The following is an 18001-nucleotide window of genomic DNA, read 5'->3' as shown; positions in this document are numbered from 1 at the left end:
CAGGGGAAGACGCGTGGGAGGCAGCAGATGTCTGCGATGCCCTGAGAACCCCAGGGGAGGGGGTCTGACTCACTGAAGACGAAGCACCTGGAGTTTGGTCCCTTGGAATTGTGACGTCTGAGTGCTCACCACCGTCCCCTGCCCGGGAAGGGCCTTCCCATCACACGGCCTGTTCTCAGAGCATCGCCTCCACCCTCCCTCCACGGGCCTGTCTCATCTGAGGAACGGGTGTGCTTCCCTCCCTCGTGGGGTTTAGGTGTGAGCCCAGCACCTGGCCCGAGGCCTCTGTAGCTCAGTGTCTGCTGCTGTCCTCACAGCGACTTGGTTTTCTTAGGAGGAGCAAGCAGTTCACATAATTACCGCATCATCAGATGCTTTGAATGGAGGTGATGTTTTCGGTCAGTATCACTAGCCCGCTGGGTTTATTCCATCGCTGCCTTTCTGCAGAGGGGTTTCCAGAGCCTGCTTGGCACACCCCCTTGGCCCTGCCTTGTCCAGCAGGGACCTTCTAGAACTTTCCTCCTCTGCGTTGAGGAGCCCCCAGCACGGCCTGAGTGACAGCATTTGAGTTCTCCTTAGGTGCTGTGGGGGTTCTATTTGGGGAGAAGGGGGATAAAAGAGCAAGTTCCAGAGAGAGACCATCACCCCCAATCTTTGCCCCCCTTTACTTATAGGGGCACCTGGGTGGCTCAGTTGGTTAAGCATCTGACACTTGATCTCAGCTCAGAGCTTGATCCCAGGCTCCTGAGTACAAGCCCCACGTTGGGCTCCACGCTGGGTACGGAACCTACTTTAAAAATATATATATATTTTCTAGAAGAGGCATGGGAAGCGGCATACTCATCTAAGTCCGTTCTATGCAAGTAAACGTGCACAGTTATCCCTGTGACTAAGCCTCACCAGGTAACTCCCCGCCCTGGGTCGCAGGTCTTTGCGTCTGGCTGGGCATGTGTGCAGTGGGCGCTTCACAGCACCAGAGCGCAGGACTCTGTTATTTCCAGCCCCTCCGTTTGCTTGGAAGTGGCGTTCCTCAGAAGATGATCGCACTGGTCCCTACGCACACATTTAGAAAGTTCCTCTAAGAGACCAAGCTTCCCTACATGGATGCTGTTTTATATCGATAAAGTGGTTTCTCATCTGTTCACGCCCATTCTTCATTCAAACAGCACGTTCACTAAAGACTAGTCAGGCTCCCTGAGGCCACAGAGCCTAGACCCCGAACACGGGAGATGAGGAGCTCCCGTCTGGCCCTGAGTCACCCCGCCGTGGGCCGTGGACGGGGGACTTGGGGGAGAGCCCCCATGGTTTAGGGACAGTCAGACAAGGAGAGCCGCTCAGAGAGAATCAAACTTGAGCAGTGCTTAAGACCAGTTTTTTGGTGCCAAACCACAAGAGGAAGTTATTATAAGCACGGAGGCAGTTTGGACAAGGGCTCAGGGAGGAGGGAAAGGGGAAATGCAGCAGCCGGGGAGCCGCCGCGACGCGAAGGGGCCAGTGGGAGCTCCGTGCCAGCAGAATGGGTGCAGGCGGGACCGGAAGAGGACCAAGAGGTCTGAACGGCAAAATTAATAATTCGCATCTTAATTTTAAGGCTCAGAGCTGGCATTATTTAAGTAGCAAAGATCCGGAAAGACAGCAGGACGCTGGACAGAAGGAGGATTCCTACGCTCTTGCACGATCCTTCTTTATGCCTCTGTTTCCTGAGGGTTGACTGCACGTCACAACCAGGGGAGGTTGAAAAGAGAAACAGCAGCAGTAACAGTAACGGGAGCTATTTACGGAGGGCCTCGTGTGGAAGATCTTTGATCTTCAGGGAGTCCATACTGATGTTAGCTCCACCTGACGGGTGGAGAGACGCCGCTACACGTCGCTTGTCCAAAGTCCCACTCTGGTACGGGCCCGGATGCAACCCTGAGAACACGTCGGTGCTGCTGGAGACGTGCTTCCCAGACCCGCCGCCACCCACACCCCCCACCTCCGCCCCCCGCCCCCCCTGCTCCCCCGGAGCTGGTTACAGGTGCACATTCCTAGTCTCGTCCCAGACCCACCGAATCTGAAGCTCAGGGCCAGGCCGCAGCGGCCCGTGTTCGCAAGCCCCGCGCGGGATGATGTGCTCGCTGAAGTTTGACAACCACCGCTCTGGCCTCGGCAGCCCCGGGAGTTGGCTAGAAATGCAGCCAGCCAGGCCCACCGGGACTCGCTCGGCAGGAGCTCCAGGTCGCCCCCCCATATGCTGGTCCACCTGGGTGTCGAGAAGCCCTGTCCCCGCCTACAGTGACCGTAGCGTCCTGGCTCCTGCTGCTGCGCGCCGTCCCTGCCTTCCGTGATCCATCACGTCGCCAGAGCCACGGCAATTTTTAATGAACGTCGGGGCCATCGGATCTGACAGGCGACTTCAAGAAAACGCATTTATGAATGGGTTTCCGGACCTCAACTTGGACATCAACATTTCCTGCCGCGCCGCGAAACAATCACAAAAGAAACAAACATGATTAAGAGCTTTCTGTCATGCTTTTTTCTTTTCTTCTCAAGTTGCGGTTGATACAAATCCCACCCTCTTTCCTTTTTTTAATCATTTTATTTTGTTCGCCCCCTCTCCTCCCCCCCTCCCCCGAGTATCTGGTCTGGATGTCAGCGTCACAAAAGCTTGCACCGTGCTAGCAGCAGGGACAGAGAGAAGCTAAGCAGCTTTTGAATCCAAAATGCCCCTGAATTGGTGAATTTGCCTTCCCATTGTCATCCACTTTTATTATAAGACATAATAACAACAAACATTGGGAGTCAATTTTTCTCTGCCCCCTCGTCCACACTAAATTAAGACTTTGGCTCCAGAGAACTTCTGAAAGGCTTCCCCTCCGAAGGCGCAGGTACCCTGGGGGCTTCTCTCTTTCCAGCAGCTGTGAGCAACTCCTAATTAGATAGATTACTCTGTAGCGTGCAAAACTACAAAACAAGAGGTTCTGGTTAAATTAACGGAGGAGGAGAAGAAGAATCCATTCTGTGAAATGGAATGCCCCACTGCTTTATGACTATTACTGTTGTAAGGTTTTACATTAAGTACCTGAGGTTTAAAATTAAATGTCTAATATAATTTGGCGTTGCTAACATGAGACCCGCATCTGCCCTTAGAGGAAATCCAGACAGCTCAGTTCAGGGTTTCAAATTGCTGTCTGCCGGCTTGCGAGCAGCGCGGAGGATTGGGTCCCTCTTCGGCGAAGCACCACATGCTGCTCGGCATAATTTTTTAAATGCGGAAACATATTCATCTTGAGCTTCTGCATTGGAAGAGGCTGCTCCACCAGTACATGAAAAATTAATTTTTTTACATTTTTCCTCACTCTCCTAAGTGTTTGACAGAAGTAATTTTTGCAGCAAGAGGGAATAAAAACTGGTGGCTGTAAATTCCTGTCCTGGAACCTCTTGTGTAGATTCTTTATGGAGGCAGAATTGATCTACATGTCAGACCCTGTTGTGGTTTAAACTGTTTATCACCGTAATGGCAGCAGTGAGCCTGTGAACACCAACTTATAATCCTGGGTGAAAGAAATTGTTGTTTGCAGTCAATGAAGGGGCAGCTTAGCTTTATTGATAGATTCAGAACAATTATCTCTGCAACAACTATTGGCTGAGAGTTTCCGTGAGTCTTATTGGGAGCCTGTAATTTCTTTCTTTGGATTAATCATTTTTCTCTGTAGGTAATTTTCTCTAGAAGTGTTAGCCGAGAGTTCACAGTACCGCGGGTAGCAGGGGACCCCGGGGGGTCGTTTGTAGATGCTTGGTTGTCATATCTCGCTCCAAGGCAAAATGCGTGTTTCGATGCATCACACCTGTGCGGAGGGTGTGCGCCGACGTCTGCGTGCTGTGTGCGTCCTGAGCCTCTCGGCGAGCCGGGCAGGCCGGCCGCGCCGTGTGTCCCCCCAGTGCCAGCCCAGGGCCGAGGGCCTCAACTGTTGCTGTTGCCGTGGCAGCCACGCTCCCCCCACTCCTGGGCTGTCAGGTTGTTTTGATGGCTCCACCCCGTCCCCCGATTGCTCCATTCCAACAGTTAATCTTTGCTGCCCTGGCTGGCCATCGCTGTGAATATTGCATTGCTTCAGATGGCTCTAAAGCACGTCTCTGGGACCCTACCTCCACCTCCCTCCACCCCCGGCCCACGGACAGCCACCCTGACAGTGCCAAGTACACACACCATGCTCAGCCTTCTCCGCGAAGGCATGTGTGCACATGTGCGTCTCCCTCCAACTGTTGAATCATGCACCTTCCAGCCAGTATCTACCAGAATCTGTTATTGGACCATTGATCCTGAGTCTGAAGCCTTTGAGGTTTTTAAAGACTTTTTCTCATTATGAACTTTTTTTTTTTTTTTGGCACAGCTGTTGTAACCATAGAGATGAAACACACAAGTTTCAGCTCTGCTAGTTGTACGTCCCATGCGTCTCTCTGTTTTTTCCGTCCCGGGGGCTGACCCGAGGCTGGCCAGGCAGCCCCTCGGGGGCAGAGAGGGTGCTGTAAGCCGGTGCTGGGATGTTTACAGTCCGTCCATCCATTCTAACTGGTACAGTTTGAGCACTTTTTTCTCTTCTTGGCGATTATGCTGCCAATTTCGGCCTGTCTCCAGCAGGTGGTGGTAGTGTGACGCCACCGCTAGGACCAGGAGGCTTCATTTGCAGGATTTTCGTGAGGGTGGAAAGGAGGAGGTCAAGGTGGGGACTGCCTTTGTTGTGCGCGGCCTCTCTGTGTCTAATGTTCACTTTCTGAGAATCACCGTCGCCGTTTGATAACCGAGGTTCAAACAGGCTGAGAAACCCAAGACTCTTAATAATTAGCCAAAATTCAAACCCAGATCTTTCTGATTTCCAAAGCTTCTAGTTTCCTCCTCTGTGGTTTTAAGGGAGGTTTTTGTTTGTTTGTTTGTTTTTTGTCTTTTTTAAAAGAGACTCGAATTCTTAATATTGTATCCATAGAAGTTGTTTATCTCTATAAAGCTTGCTTTTAAAGGAAATAATGTTTTCCCTTCTCTGGTTTCTCCTGAACTCTCCCCTTTATCATCAGTTCCTCCCCGGTCCTGGCTGGCATTCAAAAAGCATTCCCTGGGGTTTGTCATCAACCTTCAGCTTAGCGCGGTGTTAAAGGGCCCGTGGGCTCTCATCTCTCAAAGCCGGACACCCTGTCTCAGCCGCCGAGGTCCGCTCCCCTCGCTGGGCCGCTCGGCCTAATTAAAGGGATGACCCCGGCTCCCTCTGTGCTCAGAGCCTGCTTTCCTCTCTCTGCATGTGGCCAAGGAGAAAGCAGAAGCTTCCTAGGGTAACTGGCCACAGGGGGGGGGAAAGGTGTATTTTTTTTCCCCTCTCAATCAAAACGTTGTTACTTTGTACTTTATCTCCTTAGTCCTCTCCTGCCAGCTATTTCTAGCAGCAGGTGCTGACCGGAGAAAACACTGCCCCCAATATCAGAACAGGGAGCAGTAGATTTCATGCTTGAAGGCTGGCAGTCCTCATTTTCCCCAGCAGAAGTCTAGAAATCATTTTAAACAGCTGAGAAGGAGGGATCCTGTGGCCCGGTGCTATAGCACCTGCACTAAGTGTCTTAGCCTGCTCTGCCCCTCAGCATCTTCTTCTGGACCCGATTTCTCAACCAGGGTTAGTTTTGTCCCCTCTCCCCACCCTCAGGGACATGTGGCTCTATCTGGAGACCCTTGGGGTTGTCGCAGCTAAGGGGCAGGGAGAGGGGTGTGCTCCTGAGTCCTAGTAGCACAGAGGCTGCTAAATTCAGCACCATAGGGCAGCACCCTCATCCCCCCAAAAAGCGATCCCACCCAAAATGTCAGTAGTGCCGGGGTGAGCTAGGCAATGCAAATGTGGGTCTGTGGTCCCGTCTTGCAGCCCCCGAGCTGTCCTCCATCATGAGCTAAGTAATCCCCCCTCAGGGAGAAGGCAGCCTGTTTCCTGCCTTGGAGGAGCTACTGCAGCCAACCCCAGGCAGTGTCTGGTCCCTGCAGGCCTTCCAGCTTGGTCTCCGACCCTCTCCCCAGGCAGAAGCCCGAGGCTGGCCACTTGCCCTCCGCCTCACTGCTACCACCAGCTCTGATGTTCAGTGCTGCTTGCCAGGCACCAGAGCCTCGTCTGATGAAGACCTAGAATGATCCCCACCCAACTGGCCAGGGCCGGATGGTGTCTCAGGCACTGCGCCGCCCTCTTTACCACCCACTCGGCTGCCCCGGAGAGCGCCATGCCAGGAAGCAAAGGCCCCGCAAGCCCGGGATGGCCTTGGCTGTTGGCAGGTCTGTCTGTTGCCTACGTGAGCCTGTGGACAACACCGGATGGCAGGTGTAATCATGGTACCTTCCAGACTTAGGGGCCACAAAGTGAAACTGAGAACACCTATCTCAAGTTCAGGTTCAGCGAACCAGCCATGTACAAGTGCTACAGTGGGGTGCCCAGCCCCGGGGAGCCGGCCTAGACTTTGCTCATCGACTTAACTGCCCTGAGGGAATGGGAGGTCTCTGACTTGCTCCCCTGCTCACCTCCACCCAAATGCACCTGGCCTGCAGGCTTCTTTTGTGGAGCCCTGTTTCCAGAAGGCCACACTGGGAAGTGTCCAGCACAGTGGATGGGGGTGTAGAGACGAGTCTGAAGCCCACATCAGATAGAGAGGGGTTGAGGAACTGGGAGGGTGGACTCCAGGACAGGGGGACAGGGGATCTCAAATCTGGCTGCACATCTTGGGCTCGAGGATGCTTTTTAAAATTCCCAGTTCCTGGGGCCGAGGGCTGGCGATGTGCGTCCTCTTGGCCAGGGGCGAACCTGAGCCCCAGAACATTCCCCAGCGCATCCAAGGTTGAGATCTTCTAGGGGGTCGCGAACCACGGCTGCGATGAGAAATGTGAGCATGATTCTGTCAGCATCCTGAGCACGTTGGACTAGAGCAGTGACTCCACGTGACAGGAAAGATCCTGGTGACGGTCCTGATACTAAGTAGCATAAAGTAATGTGACGCAGCATAAGACTTCAAAATGATTGTTTCCAGCTTGTTCTTCTCACATCTTTTACTTCCTCCGTCCCCTGATGACCCTCTTTTCCCTTTACCAAGGAGATAGGGGAAGACACACGCTCACTCCCCCTGCCCAGGCCCCTGCACCCTCCCCCCCAGCTGTACCTGGGGCTGCTGTGTCTGCTCTGCGTCCTGCTTGCACGAGGGAGTGTGGCCAGCGTCATGCCCTCCACCTCTGGGCCCCTCAGCTCTCCAGGTCCCAGGACTCTCTTCCTATATTCATTCATCCTGTCTCCTTCCTGTATCCCCAGGGTCTCCCCAGTTGTCAGATCCTGCCTCAGACCATGCATACCTGTCCCGATGTCTCTCCTGCTGGCACCAGCCAGGGCCCTCAGCAGCTGCGAAGCCTTGGCCTGCTTTCCTTCTTGACACGCTTTGCCAGGACAGCTGTCCGTACCCACCATCCCCAAGCACTCCCTGCCCACTTCCTCTTTGACCTGTCCCAGCCAGAGACCGCTGCTCTCCTCTGTGGCCAGACCCTCACCTTGTCAACCGTGGGGTGCTCCTTGGTTCCCTTCATAATCTCCTTGCTGGAAACTTCTCTTGGCTTCTCCTATGACACATTCTCTGCATTTTCCTGCTATTTTCTTGGGTATTTGTCAGGATCATCGTCAGACCTCAGATCCTTGATGTTGCTCTGGACACAGAGACCTTCTCTCCTCCCTGCGTGCCCCCCACCCCCCAGAGGGCCTAGTCCTAGACACAGAGGCTGCCAAGTTCATATGTCCAGCTGGACCATGCTGTCCTCCGTTTGAACACAGGTAACCATCCATCTACTTTGGAGGACTGTTAACCAGCTCCCACTTGCATTTCCAAGGGGGAACTCCAGGTTTCATTCTGAAATCCACCATCTCATCCTCCTGGGAGCTCGGGCCACACGCACGGTTCCTCTTAGCCTCACCTCGAGGGATCAGCTCATACCGCTGGTCCTCTCCCCTCTTCCTGAATGCACACCAGGCTGCCCACTGACCTGCCTGTCCTCTGCCCACGGGTCCCGTCACAGTTTTGCCTTGTTGGCCCTCTTTCAACTTCCACCATGTGTTTTTCCTTCCCTGAGGTTGGCCGGACTCATCTTCTAAAAAAACAAACAAACAAACAAACATGAATCAGATTGCCACTCCCCCCACATGACACTGCAGTGGCTTCCCCCTGTTACAGGGACTATGTTCCTGATGTTTTATTTCTGGCTGATGAGGCCCCAGCTGGTCTGGCTCCTGATGTTCCTTTATCCCCTATCCCATCTGCTCCTCTCATCTCCCTGTCCTTGGCTCCAGCCTGCTGCTCTGCTCAGAGCTGGGTGAGCTCCTGCCTGTGCATCACCCCGGGTGGCTCCTCGCTTCCCCTTCAAGCCCTGCCCAGACTCCCTTCTTATCTTGGCTTTACTAGGACCCAGCTTCCACAGTACACCTGCTTGTCTCCTGCCCTGTCAGAAGCAATGTCCCTGCTCCTGTCACTGTCTAGCCAGTGACCACATTGTATTGTCTGGAGTCATCTCGTCTTGTTTTCTTGTAAGAAAGTAACTTCACAAGAGTCTTCAGAGTCGTCTTATCTCCCTTCATGAGTGCCTGGGACCACGCCGTACACACAGCCCCAGTGTTTGCCGTTGTTCCCTAGCTGCTGGTTTCGCTCTTGAGTCCTTGAGTGAGCACACCTGGATGGGCACAGAGCATCCCCAGGGAAGAATGGGCCACATGTGACGAGGTTGGCACCGTGTGCTTGCAGAAGCGCCAAGGCCTGCCCCAGTCTGATGTGATAAAAGTCATTGAGTTTTTAACATTTCCCCTTTGAAACAAAATGCTTTGTGTGGTACTCTAGAAACCGTTTGCTAACAGAGCTGACGCCCCTAACCTAGGACAGAGCATGTTGACCAGGATGCGCCCAGGTCTGCAGAGAGCATGGACAGTGAACCGTCGAAAACATTGTACGTGTTTTTACAATTGGTTACTAGTTAGAGTTTAAAACTAAGTTTCTTACCATAATTCAATTATCTCAACCCATTTTGGAATCACAAGCAAAGTCCATGCTTACTTAAGGGTTAATCTAGATTAGGTGCATTTCACAGGAATTATTTAATTTTCTATTTAACTTCATGTATTTCACAAATATTTATTGCCCACTTACTTTGTACCAGCCGCTGCCTGGCCTGATGGGAGAGCAGGGATCGGGTAATTCCTGGGTCTGTGGAAGGGGAAAGGAAAAGAGACAGGTAATCAATGAGTAAACAGATTGAAATATGCTTTGTCAGGTGATGAGAAGTAGATTGAGGGTTAAGGGTGGCTAAGACATAAATGCTTGGGCTCTGAAATCAGGTCTGGCGTAAATGTGTAAATTATGAAGTATTTTTCCAACATAAAGTATGAAAGGAGTTCATTCATTCATTCATTCATTCACTGAGCAAATACACAGTAAGCACTGTTACCACATGCAGTGGTGCCCCGTATGTATTTGGAAGTGGCCCCAAGGAAGACAGATTCATTAATTGGATTTTTTTATATAAAGATTTTATTTATTTATTCTTGAGAGACTCAGAAAGAGAGGCAGAGACACAGGCAAAGGGAGGAGGAGCAGACTCCATACAAGGAGCCCTACGTGGGACTCGATCCTGAGAATCTGGGATCAGGCCCTAAGCCAAAGGCAGACGCTCAACCACTGAGCCACCCCAGGCATTCCTCATTAATTGGATCTTAAATGCAGATAACAACCAGGAGGCTAGAGGGCATGTGTGTACCCCGTGCAGAAGGAAGAGTGTGCAAAGATTGAGAGGGTACAAGGCATCAGGGAGTGTTGTGGGATGACAGACGGTAATAGCGGGACATCAAACAGGGTTGGAAGAGTTCAAATTTGATCATGAAGCATAAGAGCAAGAATCCTAGAAAGCTTGGGATTGACCCTGGGCAGTTGGGTGCCCCTGTGGTTTTCAGGAGAAGAGTGATGTGACTTCACAAGTGGCCCTTCAAGCCAGCATGGGTTCTCCTCGCATGTATGGAGAGGTGGGGCCAAGGTGCGCCAGGAGAGGGGACATCTGAGTCTAGGCAGCTCCTGATTCTCCAGGAAGGCTAGAAGTCTCTGGTGGAATTGACATCGAGACTTGTGTTTCTCATCCCCTGGGAATTTTTAGTAACATCATTTCATGTTGGCCTCAACACAACAATGTGTTGTTAAAATTTTAAAGCTTCCTAAAATACAGAAGTTGAAAATCTTATGAAATTATTTTAACGCTTTATTATTTTTGTTTTGGGGTCCCTGCAGTTTTAGTTGCAAACTTTGAATTTTAGGGTATTTTTTTTAAAGATAGAAAGCATCATTTACTACCCTAGCATCCAATCGTACATAGTAGAGCAGTACAAGAAGATTTGTCAAATATATATTTTACTCCAAATAGAAAGGAAACTTTAAGTGATCTTTTGTGTTTGCCTCGTTAAAATATCTGATGTTCAGATCAGCAATCTGGGACTTTTTCTCATGTTTTCATATCCCTCCTGAGCCAGGAAAAATGTTCGTTTTGTACTTCGGTATTTTGCTCAGGTTCTCAAGCTGTGAATCAAGTAGCTTAAGAAACTTTAGTAGTGCTGTCTTCCTGGTGACTTTGTTCATTTTAGAATAAAACTTGATTGAGTCTTTTTCAGTGTCTTCCATGCTCCCTGTCTTAGAATTTACAAGTACACACAAAAACGGAAGGACCTACAGGGCTTAAAAAAAATTAGGTGCCAAGAAGAAAGGAAGGAATGGAAGTAAGAGTGTGGGAGGAATGGTTATAAAAATATAAGTAATTGTGAGTTGGTTAGAAGTAGATGGATCATGTAGAGTGGATGGATGGATGGTTGGATGGATGAGTGGATGGATGGATGGATGGATGGACAGACTGGTGAGCAGATGGGTGGGTGGATGGATGAGATAGGTAGAGTGATGATAGATAGATAGATAGATAGATAGATAGATAGATAGATAGATAGATAAGAGATAAAGTGGATGTGTGGAAGGATGAGATGGGTAGGTAGTAGGTAGGGTGATAGATGGTAAGTAGGTAGGTAGATAGATGATCGATGCAGCTGTGTGGTGGTTGATCAGCGTCATCCTCGAACCCTCTGTATGTCCTCCTCTAGCTTTTGTATATTGCTTTGGTTTTGCATCCTCCTACTTCTTTCAATGAATATATCTTTTGTTACATCTTTGCTTTATTATCTGACAGAAAAGATTATTAACAGAAAGTGATATTAATATTAATTATACAATGATACTAAAAATTTTATATCACGAGGAAACAGATGGTTATTTTAAATGACTTAAAATTTTATCCTTTTGTATGAAGAAACATTTTAAACATACGTAGTTATAAATGCCATTTTAATTGCTACATTATTTCTGCAGTGGGGTTTTTAAAGTCTTACTACAGTCACAGGGAAATGTTTCTTATGTATATGGCAGAGTCTTAAAATGTATACTGACTTACAGGAAAATAATTGCAGTTGCATTTGAGATCCAGCGTGGGGGCCGGCGTTATCGATGAACGTGGTATGCGCTTCCCACGCCCCGGCTTGCCATCTTGCTGCGGTCGCAGACTTCTGCTCTCCTATGGTGGCTGGTCTGCAGGCGTGGTTGGGCTCACAGCCTTGCCAGTTTGCAGATGGGCGCTCCCTTTCTCATAGTTTTGTGAATAAGTAGTCCCTGGCCGACCTCAAGTCGTAAGTGTGAGATAAGCATTACTACTTGAGAAATATTTTCTACGTGTGGTATAACAAGAAAACAGAATTTTTTAACGTACTCCGGAACTCCAGGCTCATATTTCCAAGATCAGAAACTCAGCTTCCAACCAGCTGTTGACTCTCATTTCATATCCAGCTTTGCCTCCGTGTAAAAAAAGTCAAATAAGCATCTCTACTTCCCAAAACAACACCTCAGAAATCTTGTGACTGCTTTCCTTTGACCTCAGAACGTTCAGGAAAGCCTGTGTCCAGAAGCACTACTTCACCACTCCATGCGAGATGCCTTTACGGTGGGGGTGCAGAGGGAAATTGAAGTCTGAGGGCACATCAGCCCCTATCAATCAGAAGGCAGTGGCAGCGCCCACCAGACACGTGGGTCAGGCCCCCAGATGAGATTTGTACAGCAACAGCATCCATCCAGACCACACATCCTGGAAAAATTATCATCATATGATACCATCTAAAGCAGTCAAGGTGTGGGTTATTACCTGAGCCAGCACCTGGTTTTTATACGCGACTTTATTCTGCGGCCGCTGAAAAACTATAACCCAGAGTGTTAGCAATCAGGTCACACTTACACAAGTTCCTGGACAATTAATCGGTTTTAGAAGAAATTATTTCATACAATATTCCTTTTTTTTCCTTAGAATTGTGTTAATTTATAGTCTGTTTTTCAATTTTTTTTACAGATTTTATTGATTCATGAGAGAGACCGAGAGAGGCAGAGACACAGGCAGAGGGAGAAGCAGGCTCCATGCAGGGAGCCCGACATGGGACTCGATCCCGGGTCTCCAGGATCATGCCCTGGGCCAAAAGCAGACGCCCAACCACAGAGCCACCCAGGTGTCCCCTAGTCTGTTTTTCATTTAAAATATTCTTTGATTGGGGTGCAATTATTAAACCCCTTGTGTGGGGGAGCACCTGGGTGGCTCAGCGGTGGAGCCTCTGCCTTGGGCTCAGGGCGTGACGTGACCCCGGGGTCCTGGGATTGAGTCCACATCGGGGTCCCTGCAGGGAGCCTGCTTCTCCCTCTGCCTGTGTCTCTGCCTCTATGTCTGTGTCTCTCATGAATAAATGGGTTAGAATCTTTGAAGAAAAAGTTAAAAAAAAAAAAGATTTTTTTTTTAGTTTTTAGACACATAGATGACAGAGGCACTAGTATAAAAGTGCCACCAGTAAATGGATGTGACGTCTGTCCTTTGGCTAGAACACAGTGTCACACTGGTGTCGGCTGTGCATGTGTCAACCCATTTTGGTAAGCCTGACTTCTTTCCTCTGGCGAGTGGCTAACTACCATTTGCCTTCATTAATTTTTGCAATAATAACTTTGCCCTTTTTTTCCTAATTATTAAACATTGTAGTTTAGGAAAAATTGAAAATGCAGAGAAACTTTTTGCTTTAAAAACAAACTCTGGGGACTCCTGGGTGGCTCAGTCGACTAAGCATCTGCTTCAGCTGGAGTCATGATCCCGCGGTCCTGGGATGGAGTCCTGCATCAGGCTCCTGCTCAGGCGGCAGCCTACTCTTCCCTCTCCCTCTGCTGCTCCCCCTGCTTGTGCTCTCTCTCTCTCTCTCTCTCTCTCTCAAATAAGCAAATAAAATCTTTAAAACAAAAAACAAGCAACTCTATATACTAAGTTTTCAGTTTGGGGAGACTACACCCTTCCGTGTGTATCTGTATTCTTATTCATTTCCAAAGTTGGATTATATCCTAACTGACTTTAGCTGTAAATATGTTCACCTTCCACTCTGTTTAAAAACACTGGGAAATTGGCAGCAACCTCTCTGACCAGCAGTAGGGGGCTGGTTACGTAAATCATGGTAAGCCCCTGCAAGGGGGTGCTGCAGAGCCATGAGAAGGCCGCTGTCTCTGGAAAGACCTTCCTGGGAGTCCTTGTCCCGTGAAGGGGCTCGAGCCTCGCCCTCCCGGCCATGCCCATCCCACCAGCGCCTTTTCCCGAGCTGCACTGGGAGACCTGTCCCCGCCCTGGTGCCCCAGCAGAGACCACCTCATCCATACGGCCTTGGTGACCTCCACCCCTCTTCCCTGTCTTACTTCCTCTGCCCCCTTCATCACCTTTGTGATTTCCCCCTCTACTGTTTTGTCACCTTCCACCACCTGAACGTGTGGGGGGGTGGTACACAGCCAAGTTCCCAGCTCAGCTCCTGAGCCCTAGAACCCTCTGCCGCCCTGCTCAGTGTCCACCCAGCGAACATTCCCTCAGGTTTTAGATAATGGGATGTACAGCTGGCTGTTACTATCTGCTACGTGGTCCCCCGGATTGGGTGCTTTTCAGACGGCGCTCATCCAACGTCCTGGATGGCTCTGTGAGGTGGTGCCGTCATTATCCTCATTTTTAACTGAGAAAATGGAGTCTTCGAGAGTTTGAACGATTCGCCCACGATCACATAGCTGGCAGGGCGTCATGTGTGATGCAGGTGACACACAGATGGGAGCCCGAGCCGTGGGCCGGGCCGGCCGGCCTCTGCGCCCACCTGCACGCGCATGTGTAAAAGTCACCTCAATAGAAAGACTGCCGACACCTCCAAGATCGTAAATGTTTTTTTCCCCTGTTCTCTTTTCGTCTTCCAACAGTAAATGCGTACTATGTGTCAAAGCATTTTAAATGAAGTCATTTCAAATATGAATTCTGTAGTTAGGAAAACTAAGAGGTCAACATTTGCAAATCAACACTTATCAGTAGAGATATATTCACTTTGAAACCTTAATTTATCCAAAAAGAAGAAGAGCAGTGAGTCTTTCTTTGTCGTAATAGAAAGTGGTCCTTGCCTGGCTATGGAGGGGACAGGGGGAGGTTCGGGGCCCTGGGGGCCGCAGTGGGAGAGCCGGGACGGCTGCGTCCCCACCCCTATTTGTGCCACATGCCACTCGGGAGAATTAGAGACATGGAAAGACCCAACCAAACAGCAAGTGGGTCAGGTGGTGGTGAAGCTCTGCAGAGCCTGGCCCCGTCTCCCACCGGGCCGACGTCATTCCCGCAGCGAGTGGAGCCATCCACAAACCGGAATCGGCTGCAGTAGGATGCGCCTCAGCCTAGTTTAATTATGTTGAGCAAATCCAGGGTTTCCTAGTCCATGCTTAGCCTCGCCTGCCGGGACGAGGAGCAAGGGCTCTGAACCCTGCTCTTGCCCGTCCCCTCCTCTCCTAGCGCGAAGCCCAGCTCAAGCCAGCAGACCTGTTTCTGCCAAGTCCCGGGTGAGAAGTCAGGCATCAACAGACCCCCTACTTTTGTGTGTAATCTCACTTCTAATTTCTTCCTGCAAATGCGTATTGAAGTTGAATTCGTAAGAAGCGTAGCTGTAACGCTGCACAAGAGGGCCGTGCTTCCCCAGAGGGGCTTGAAAACACTGTGAAAGTCCTAATTATGCCTCATCTCAGCCTGTTCTTCTGCACGCTGTCTCCATGTCATCATTTTGTTCTTTCTTCACAATTGAGCAGATCCGCTTAAATCCCCCGCGTAGCCAAGGCTATATGGGTTTGTTACTTTGAGCATGCCTAGCGAATTCCATCTTTGTGCCCATTTTGCATTAAGCTTGTCGGTGCCATGGTCTTTTCACTCCTACCAGCATCTCCTTTATTTTCTATTTCCCACTCTGCCTCATAAACTAAGAGCAAAATCGACGTAGTCGCCCTCGCTGTGCGCACCACGCAGGAGAGCTGAGCTGCCCCGGCCAGGCTGCCTCTCCCGGCCCGTGGGATATCCTGTCCCTTGGACAGCTGCCCCCCCCCCCACGAAGGTCAGGGTCTCAGGTCGAGCCGAATGACAAAGTGTGCTCAAAAGAGGGAGACCACTTTCCTTGTGGAGAAGTGCCCCTGGATCTAGAATTAGAACATGAACCTGAATCTCACAGCAGAAAATATATACACCCATTTCTTCCTTTTCTGTGGCCAGAGCCAGGGAGTCCGAGAGGATTCTAGAAGCAGCCGTGGGGCTGCTTCCGAGAGCCCTTGGCCACTCGGAGCAGAGAGGAGAGAGGGAGGTGTTTACTGGTAAAAGCCAGTTGGGGCCAGACACGTGTACACCTCAGTATGAGACCCAGGGAAGTGGGAGTGATGCTGGCGTCCACATAAACATGGAGTGAGAGACCCTTTCTGTCCCCATGTCCAGAGGACCTGGAAGCCCTGCTTCCTGCGGGCAACGCAGAGTCTCCCGCAGCCCCCGGAGCCGTAGAATCCCCAAGACCAGAGACAGCCCCGGCCACGGCTGGACGGTGGGCCATCCCAGGGTGTGTGGGCAGGGATGTCTGGCAAGAGCGCATTCAGGAGAAAATTGTGGCTCGTCAGGAACCTTCTGCCAAAGTGGGGGGAGAAGAGGAAAAGAAATGTATTCCTGAGGAAGGGGGCGGGCAGAGCCGCGGAGGCAGGGAGGAGGCCCACATCCTGGTTGGGGAGGCTGGTGGGTAGTTGCTTCTTTTAACCTCACCCCAGGGGATAAAAGGCAGCAGTAGGGAAGAATGGGAATGAGCGATTCTTTGATGAATAGCAAGCGGCAGATTCCACTTCTCGTGCTGGGGCTGCTGCACCCTCCACTGACCCTTCCGTCAGCCACAGGGGGCTGGGCTTCTGCTTAAGGAAAAAGAGAAAAATGTCAGTTATTATGTTTGGGAACACAATCTTATCTTTCATTTTATTTTACAGCAATTTCCCCAAAGATCAACCATAGTGTCTGATTGAACTATATTGACAAAATTTTTAGCCACGATAAAGAAAATGCTTTAACTCAAAGCAGATCCCACTCAGACTCTCCGAACACTTTATCATGTTGCATTTTATTTTATTTTTTGCCAGGACAAAGCCCAAGTTCCAAGACAATTGGTAGAAGTAAGACGATAAAACTGTTGTAGCAGCAACGAAGCCTGTTCTTTTCTTTAAAAGAATGTTCTAGAAGTAATGCTGAATTATTAACTGCTCTTTGTCAGAAGCAAGTTCAATCCTAGGTTTTACACACCACCATTGATTTTAGAGATGACAGCGATTTGTCATTTGGGGGGAAAAGACAAAGTAAGAGCCACTCACTTGACCAATATTATTATCCATTGAAAAAGGCTGTGCTTTAAACTGCACTTCAGAAGCGAAATGAGCTTCGGTCTACGGTTCTGAACGAAGATACTACTCCTGGTATCTCTATCCGTGGGGTTACCGGTGAAGGCAGTTATCCCAAGTATAAAATTTGACAGGTTTTCAGTCCGGTTAAAATGATCTGTCACGTTACAAACTTTTCCTGTACTTACCAGTCCAGGTGGGTTTCTTGATTGGAGTTTGACACGAGATTGTCAGGAGATCCGGTGGCTCAGAGCACAAAGATTCAGGGCAGCTTTTCAGAGGTGCTCTTCCCATTTTCATGAAACCTCTTACTTGCCCAAATCCTAATAGTCAAAATCCCTGGGTTTCCTAGGAGCTTTGTTCTTTTTCTCATTTTGGGAAATGGTTGCAGAGCGGGATTAAGATTGTGGTGCCCATGGGTGGCTCAGGTCACGATCTCAGAGTCATGGGTTTGAGCCCCACGTTGGGCTCCATGCTAAGTGCAGAGTCCACTTGAGATTCTTTTCCTTTCCCTCTGCTCATGTGCACACGTGTGTCAAGTAATTAAGTAAGTAAATAAATAAATAAATAAGTAAATAAATTAAGTAAATAAATAAGTAAATAAATAAAATCTTTATAAAAAAATTGAGGTGCCCATGTGTTAATAATTATGGTGAGAAACAGGCATAAACTGAGATCGTCACCCTCGTTAAGCTTGGGGGCACCTTGATTTCTCACGGGTACCACCCATGGGAGTCACTCGTTTTATGCTAGCACAAAATCAACCGTATCCTCTTATGTCACACGATCAGGTGGCATCGCACCACGCCAGCCCGCTCATCCCTTCGTGGCCTGGGCTGTTTTTACACCCCTAGAACTTTAGAGCTTGCCCAACGTAGGATGGGCAACAAGGAGAAATCTTAACTACAGATTTTGGATGGGAAACAGTCCACTCGGATCTCCTCGTTTGCCATCTGGACCTGCTACATATTTGTGACCTGGTAAATATTTTAAATACAGTGTTTTAATAGTGTGTCAAAAGTAAGAAGTCGTTAACCTCATCTTCTCATTAATGTCACACCAGATTGATTCCAGGACTCAATAAACGGATGACCTTACCATCTCCACTTCCTTATTCAAATGAGTGTGCTGCCGCGGCTCACCTGCCACTAGTTAGAGACATGAGTGGGTTGATAATATCTGG

The 18001-nt window shown here is 49.6% G+C and overlaps 1 protein-coding gene across 29 annotated transcripts in view; it reads left to right on the top strand.

The window, feature by feature from the left end:
• AGAP1 (ArfGAP with GTPase domain, ankyrin repeat and PH domain 1) overlaps window positions 1-18001 on the top strand; it is a 524640-nt gene that overhangs the window by 365633 nt on the left and 141006 nt on the right. The gene's annotated exons all lie outside the window — the stretch shown is intronic.

Source organism: Vulpes vulpes, chromosome 9 (assembly GCF_048418805.1).
Source record: "Vulpes vulpes isolate BD-2025 chromosome 9, VulVul3, whole genome shotgun sequence".
Lineage (NCBI taxonomy): Eukaryota > Metazoa > Chordata > Mammalia > Carnivora > Canidae > Vulpes > Vulpes vulpes.
Note: the sequence above shows the minus strand (reverse complement) of the source record. Positions and strands in the feature narration are given on the sequence as shown.